An 8,892-nucleotide genomic window follows, 5' to 3' on the forward strand; every position below is an offset into this window, starting at 1 on the left:
AAGATAAGTCATATGGAACACCAAGTATTGTATCTGTATATGAATGCGTAGTAGGCATTCATAAATGTTATTTTCCCATCCTTGTACTTACTCATAAGTCAGAAAAGTAGATTTGTCTATTTACTTGTTAGATGTCTTCACCTCTTAAATAAGTTCTTCTATCTATAAAGTTTATGATCAGCAGTGCAGATGAAGTTCATACAATTAGGACACCTCTACCCCAACTCTTCTCCACTTTAAACACAAAGCAAATACATGTTTCTGTCAGCCAGAATGGGTCAGACAAGCAAATAAGGGCAGTGAAGGTGAGAGCCTGTGGTTGAAAATGCTCCCACATCATCCTGGGGTCAGTCAGGTTCAATGACCCAAATTAAGGGCCAGACAGTAGTTTTCTTGTTATGAAAAAAAAAAAAAAGCTACACAGACAACTGTCTGTGGTAGCATTCATAGGAGGTAGGCACTTCCCAGCCTCCCCACTGGGACCTGACTCAAGCAATTGGATCCAGCTATTATTTATGATTGGATTTGCATTGGCTGGTAGGACAGGACCCCTGGTTGCCAAGATATGATATTCCAGATGGGAAGCTAGGGACTTACTGAGGGCAACTGTAAAGCTTCTAGATGAGGAATAAAGAATACAGAAAGAATAAACACAAAAATAAAACAACTGCCACTCAATCTCAACATGCAAGAAGACAATTAAGAAAGACTGAGAATAGTCAAACTATGGAAAGAGCCCAGATGTCCATCGACAGATGAATGGATAAAGAAGATGTGGTGTGTGTGTGTGTGTGTGTGTATACATATATACATATACATACACACACACACACACACACACACACACACACACTGGAATACTACTCAGCCATCAAAAAAATGAAATCTTGCCATTTGCAACAACATGGATGAAACTAGAGGGTATTACGCTAAATGAAATAAGTCAATCAGAGAGAGACAATTATCATATGATCTCATTCATTTGTGGAATTTAAAAAACAAAACAAAGGCTCATAGGGGAAGGGAGGGAAAAATAAAACAAGATGAAATCAGAGAGGGAGACAAACCATAAGAGACCCTTAATCATAGGAAACAAACTGAGGGTTGCTGGAGGGGAGGTGGATGGAAGGATGGGGTAACTGGATGATGGACATTAAGGAGGGCATGTGAGGTAATGAGCACTGGGTATTATATAGGACTGATGAATCACTGAACTTTACCTCTAAAGCTAATAATACACTATATGTTAATTAATTGAATTTAAATTTAAAAAAGAAAGAAAAGTTTAAATAATAATAAAAAAGAAAGAAAGACTGAGAATGGAATCAACACAGCGATGAAAGCACTCCAAATAGAATGAAAACAATGGGGGAATCAAGGCAAGTTTGAGGACTTGAGATACAGATTGTAGAACTTGTTGAAAAGCTGTAATAATTAAAAGAGTTTAATAATTTTGCAAGAAGTGATTTTTAAAAGGTGGCCATGATTGAGGGACAAAATAAAGAGCCCAGAAACATATGTGCCTGCATTTGTAAAAATTAGACATAGGAAATACAGAGCAACCGGAATTGGTGGGGAGAAGATGGACCATCCAATTTAAAAAGCCAGGGCATTTTGGCTACTCATTTAGGAAAAATAAGGTATCAGTTTCCTATACAAATAAATCAAGTCCCTACACTTGAAAATTTTTAAACTTTAGAAAAAACATGGGAGTATGATGTAATAAAGGAAGAATTTCTCATACAAGGTAGTAAAAATAAGCAAAAATAATAATAATAATAATAACAAAGAATTTAAAATAACTGCAATAAAAATTGTCAACCACAAATAGAATAAAGCAAATTGCAGAAATCAGCCAGAAATTAAGAAAAATATTTGCAAATATTTAACTTATAAAAAAATATTAAGAATCTAAAAATAACCACAAATTCATGAAAAATAGAGGCAAACAAGCAAAAGAAAAATGGTAAGATGCTATAAATAAGGTAATTTGCAGGAGAGAAACAATTATGTTCAATAACCATGAAAAAATACTTCAGTGGTATTCAAGCAAATACAAATTAAATTGAGAAGAACTTTTCATACCATCAGACTGTGAAATAAATAAATTAGCCCAATATACCAATGGATGGTAAAATGGAAAGTTCTGACATTGTTGGTACTGATATAAACTGATACAACCATCTTGGATAGCAATTGGGCAATACCCACTACAGTTAGAATCCACCCCTTCCATTCAGAAATTTCACTACTACTTTTATACTCTAGCTTAGAAAATCTCTTTCCTATATCCACATAAAGGTAGGTAAAAAGATGTTTATAGCCTTATAATAATGAAAAATTGGGGGAAAGAGCCCTAAACAGCCTTCAGTAGAAAAACAGACAAATGAATTGTGTTATATTCATAAAAAGAAATGCCATGTCCATTTAAAATGAATTAACAATAGGTCTACATGTATCAACATGAATGCATTTGAAATACATGAGTAAAATGATAGGGTAAAAAGGCATTCTTCACATGAGTGAAAAAAGTTGAAAATAATATATGCAGTAAACCTTATTTGATTTTAAAGCCATATGTTGTTTATTAATGATAGAGATGTAGTGAAAAGAAGGGGCACATGCACCCCAATGTTCATAGCAGCAATGTCCACAATAGCCAAACTGTGGAAGGAGCCGAGATACCCTTCAACAGATGAATGGATAAAGAAGATGTGGTTCATATAGACAATGGAATATTACTCAGCCATCAGAAATGATGAATACCCAGCATTTGCATTGACATGGATGGAACTGGAGGGGATTATGCTAAGTGAAATAAGTCAAGCAGAGAAAGACAATTATATGGTTTCACTTATATGTGGAACATAAGGAATAGCACGGAGGACCACAGGGGAAGGGAGGGAAAACTGAATGGGAAGAAATCAGAGAGGGAGACAAACCGTGAGAGACTCTGGGCTCCAGGAACCAAACTGAGGGTTACAGAAGGGAGGGGGGGTGGAGGGATGGGGTAACCGGATGATGGGTAATAAGGAGGGCACGTGTTGTGATGAGCACTGGGTGTTATAAACAACTAATGAATCATTGAACACTACATCAAAAACTAATGATGTACTATATGCTAGCTAAATGAACATAATAAAAAAATAAAGAAAAAGAAAGCTATATTGCTAGAAGTTTTCTCATACATTTTCTTTATTGTCAGGAAATAGGAATTTCCTATCCATATTGGGAATCAGTCTGCACTTAATAGCTTCATCTCTCTGGTATAATGAGAGAATCTCTGTACAATAGAAAAGGCGGGGGTGCCCCCAAGTGAGCCAGGGAGGCACGGTGTACACACACAGAGCAGGAAACCCTGGTTAAGTGACATTACACCTCATGGGATCTACAACATCTGTATTCTGCACAACTGCCTATGTCTGGCTGCATGTGGTTTGTTTGCTGAACTTACCCACATAATTTTTGGAAATGGTAGGAAATATATAAATTTTTGAACAGAAAATTTTGTTCTTTTATTTTGAGGTATTTTTATTTGAGGAAGCCCTCTCAACTCCCTGCACCCTTTGTTTCGTGTAATATTTTGGGAATGAATCGTGATTTTAAAAATCTTTTTTTGTAAGATCAGTCTTAGTCAGAATTTTGAATCTTTTTTCTTTCTTTATTTTCCATCACAATAAACAAAAAAGAAGCATACATTATTGTGTTGCTCTAATTCAGCTCAAGAACTCATGTATCAAAGTGCTTTGCTATTTCTAGAACAAAATTTTATTCAAATTATTACTTGTTATGGTTGCAGAGTTCATTTTAATAAAGATATCAGCAACTTCCCCTAGACTTAAGAGGATTTGAGAGAGGGGGGAAAACAATTCACCCACAGTCTAACTGACTTGACAATTGGCCTTCTTTTATTGTTGCTTTTTCATTGTTTGCCTGTGGTAGTGGGAGTGGTGGTTGTGATGGGTAGGGGCAGTAATGGTGGAGCGGCTCTATTTTAGGAGTAGGGGGATTACTAAGGAGGTGGAGAGAGGGAAGACAAAAAATTAAAGGGATCAACAGGAGACAAAGATGGTATAGCTAGAAGTAATGGGTCAGTCTCCGGATTTCTACTGACAAAATGAAGGAATTTTTCCTCTACCACAGAGCTGGTTCTGTGAATCAGATATCCAAGACACATTTTCAGTGGCAGCACAACTTACATGTTTTCTTCTGCATCAGAAGAACCTGTTCACTGACAATTACTCACCCTAATATTAGTTTCTTTGAATATATATGGATAACGGAAAACAATTAAATGTTTTCCTATGTCTTTTGTTACTTCTTCTTAACAAGAATGTTCATAGATCTTTGATTTTAAAAAATAATTATGTACATTTTAATATTAGATTCTTAAAAGAAAATGCTTGCACTGTATCTGGATTAACCTTCTGTTGTTAAATGCCTGAAGAGTATTGATGGGAAAGAACACTTTCCTGCCCATGACTCGAAGCCTGATGAAGAAAGATCACATAATAGAAAACAGGAATTGGAAGGAGATAGTCCTAGGATGGTGGACCCATCAATAGGATGTCTGTGTAATTTATCAGTCAAAGAGGGACACTTTTGAGAATGAAAAGGATTGCTCATCAGGGAGACACCTGTACAACAGGTGTAAACCAGCACTATCCCAAGAAAACTGAGACGGATTGCTATCCTACCCATCCAGCCCTAGCCTCTGGATAATTCTGTATTCATCCTTTTCTAGACTTTGAGCTTTCATTAAGTTATGAAAAATGGGGCATTTCCCACAAGTTCTGGGAAGGCACCTCTTAGGGACAATGCAGATATGGTGCCTTAGCCAGCGGCAATTATAACCTCCTGGGACTCATATGCAGAAATATAAAATGTGCATGAATGTTTGGGAGAAGCTCCATAGACAAGACATAAATTTGAACCTTAACACTAAAGGATGGGCAACTTTTCAAAATACGTTCTGAATCTGGAGATTAAGCTTGGGCAGGACATTACCTGGAAGCAAGTGTCCAGTTTCCAAGTTGGACCCAGAGTTAAAAATAAAAGGGAAGGTCTGGAAGAGGAAGTAAGCCAGTGCTTCTCAAAATTGAACCTGTTTAAGAATCACCTGGGGAACCTGAAAATGCTGATTCTGATTCTGTAAATCTGAGGAAGGGCCTGATTTCTGCATTTCTCACAAGCTCTCAGGTCATGCTGATGCTGCTGGTCCATGGACCAAACTAGGAGTTTGGGCAGAGAAATTCAAACAAACGGTCCAAGTGTTGATTCTGGAATGGTTAAAACAAGATTTATTTGCAAGGAGGTAGCATTTTTATTACCAGAGATTTTATTCAAATGCTAACAAAGGCCAAGCAGAAAAGAGAATAAAGTAAAATGGTGCAGTCGTGCTGTGCAGAACTGAAAAGCACAAGTCTGTCTTTAAAGGATAAGCTCTCCTTGAGTCTGAAGAATTGTTGACGTGAAAGAATATGATCCTAATATTACCAAATTCCTTAGTTTTTCAAGGAAAGTCAGAAATTCAGATTTTATTTTTAATATGAAATATGTTGGTTTGTAAATCATGATTCAAATGAAACCCATACACATACATACCACCATGGGTCAAATAAATTGTATGTTCTTGTTAGGCTTGGTCATCAGCTTGCTGCTTCGTCTCAATAGTCAAACTGAGTCAAAGGGTCCAAGAGTCCAGAGCATAGTTACAGGCAGTTAGAAGCTGTGACTTACGGGCATCTGGGAACTTACCAGTATGACTATTTGGCTGAACATTATGTATTAAAGTTCAGAAAAAGGTTGCATGATGGGGATTTGGGATCAGAACCCAAATATCATGAAGGCATGTAAATAAACTCTTTAGAAATAGAGATATGATGTCAGGAAGTGTTGGGGTAAGTCAAGTAAGTCTTATTATAGTTAGAGTGAAGGTGGCCTTGAAGGCAAGATGAGGATTTTAGATTATTTCCGATAAGCAACTGAAAATCACTGACTTGATTTTAAGTCAGAAGTTGTTAGGGAAACTAACAATGTAATACTTGAAATTTTGCTTTTTATTATGTTTTAAAAGTTGCCACATCTGAGCAGACTATGATGTCTAGCCAAAGTAGGCCCATGTTGAAATGAAACTGGGGTTATATTAGCTAGCGCCAGATTTTCTATTTATTTTTCTCTTTTAGCAATCCCTTACTGATGGGTGCTCCAAATAGTTGTCAGGGTGGCTAGGCCCTTAATCTGGCTCTATACAAGGGAATGCAAAAATCAAAGTGGATCCTTGGAAGACAGTGTGGTTGTGGAACAGCCTTGCCTGCAGTGGAGGAAGTGGGGTGGAGGGTGAGGGGCAGACCTGAGAGAGAAAATGACAGGGATAGATAGAGGATCTGGCTGTGGCTAAACAGCAAGACAGTAAGGGGGTTCATTTATCTTTGAAATCCAGGTTCTTGAAAGTATGATAGAAAACAAGTTCAAAAGGAGGTTGGGTTATTCATGTGTTCTTGACAAGAGAAAATGTAGGCCTGGTCATTCTTATACATTGGGATTTTAAATTAAGCTGTATTGCGGTGCCTGGGTGGCTCAGTTGGTTTACCGTCTGACTCTTGATTCAGCTCAGGTCATGATCTCAGTGTCATGAGATCGAGCCCTGCGTCGGACTCTATGCTCAGTGTAGAGTCTGTTTGAGATTCTATCCCCCTCCCTCTGCCCCTCACCCTGCTCACACTCTCTCTGTCTCTAAAATAAATAAAAACAATCTTTTTAAAATAATTAATTAATTAGTTAGTTAAGCTAGTATTCACAAATTCTATCCAGAGCAAATTAGGAAGTTTTAGTCAAGGCCCAGCTTTGTTTCCTTGTTTTATTGTCAAGGTTACAGAGGCAGACTCTCTATAAAACTGTTAACATCCAAACACCTTTATTCTTTCTCCTTTGAAAAGATAATGTGGTGAAGGCATAACATACTCCTAGTTTATTAAGGATTTCTTAGACCATCCCACTGAAAGTGCAGGGACACTAGGTGACCAAACACCAAGCTCAGAGGATTCACCCTGACGTGGGTGAATCAGAGGACAGCAGAGCTAGACATTTTATTGCCCCGGGAAAACCATAAATAAAATACCTCATTAAACTGAGACAGCAGTTTTTATAAATTTTTCACGTGCAACTCAGAATTTGCAATGCAAAACAAAGCCATGTAATAGATGCTAACTTTTGTCAATCACTTAGCACACTCCAGGTGATTTCATTTCAAAATTATTTAGATAAGCCAAATATAATAATAATATATTTCAGCCATTTTTCATTGAAGTATAATTGATATCCAACATTATATTAGTTTCAGGTATAATGAAACATAACGATTCCACATTTGTATACATTGTGAAATGATCACCAGGTAAGTTTAGTTACCATCTGCAAACAAAGTTACCATTTTTTTTATGACAAGAACTTTTAAGATTTTCTTTCTTAGCATCTTGCAAGTGTGAAGTGCAATATTATTGACTATAGTCACCATGCTATACAATACATCCCCATGTCTTCTTTATTCTATAACCAGAATTTTGCACCTCTTGATCCTCTTGAACCCATTTTGTCTACTATCTTCCTCAACTTCTTCCCCTCTAGCAACCACCAATCTGTTCTCTTTATCTATGAGTTTGGCTTGGTCTGATTTTGTTTGTTCATGTGTTTATTAGATTCCACATATAAGTAAAATCATGTGGTATTTGTCTTTCTCTATATAACTTATTTCACTTAGCATAATACCCTTGAGGGCCTTTCATGTTGCCACAGATGGCAGCATTTTATTTTTTATGACTCAGAGGTATTCCATTGTGTGTGTATGACCTCTCTCTATATATATATTACACCGCATCTTCTTTATCCATTCATCCATCAGTGGACACTTAGGTTGTTTCTATACCTTGGCTATTGTAAGTAATGCTGCAATAAACATAGGGGTGTGTATATCTTTTCAAATTAGTGTTTTCATATTCTTCAGATAAATACCCAGTAATGGAATTACTGAATCATATGGTAATTGTATTTTTAATTTTTTGAAGGATGTCCACACTGTTTTCCACTGTGTCTACACCAATATACATTCCCACCAATAGAACACGAGGGTTCCCCTTCTCTCCACATCATAGCCAGCACTTCTTATTTCTTCTCCTTTCATAATAGCCATTCTGACAGGTGTAGGTTGATCTCATTATGGTTTTGATTTGCATTTCCCTGATGATTAGTGATACTGAGCATCTTTCATGTGCCTGTTGACCATCTGAATGTCTTCTTTAGAAAGGTCTATTAAGGAGGGCACGTATTGCATGGTGCCCTGGGTGTTATACGCAAGAAATGAATCATGGAACTTTACATCAAAAACTAGGGGTGTACTGTATGGTGACTAACATAATATAATAAAAAAATATCATTATTAAAAAATGTATATACAAACTGAGGGCTTTAGAGGGGAGGGGGTGGGGGTTCAGGATAGGCTGGTGATAGGTATTAAGGAGGGCATGCATTGCATGGTGCACTGGGTGTTATACCCAAGTAATGAATCATGGAACTTTACATCAAAAACTTGGGATGTACTGTATGGTGACTAACATAACATAATAAAAAATTTGTATAAAAATTTAAAAAAAGAAAAAAGAAAAAAAAGGTCTATTCAGGGGGAGGAGTTAAGATGGCGGAGGAGTAGGAGACACCGTTTTCAGCCGGTCCTCCTAGTCGAGCTGGATAGGTACCAGACCAGCCTAAACAACCATGGAACCAGCCTGAGACGCAGGAAGACGCATCTGGATCTCTACAAATGAACATCTCCAGCGCTGAGTATTGAGGTACGAAGCAGGGAGCTGTGAAACTGTGCACAGATATCGGAAGATAAAC

The sequence above is a fragment of the Ursus maritimus genome, unplaced genomic scaffold (genome assembly GCF_017311325.1).
Source record: "Ursus maritimus isolate PB19 unplaced genomic scaffold, ASM1731132v1 scaffold_3, whole genome shotgun sequence".
Lineage (NCBI taxonomy): Eukaryota > Metazoa > Chordata > Mammalia > Carnivora > Ursidae > Ursus > Ursus maritimus.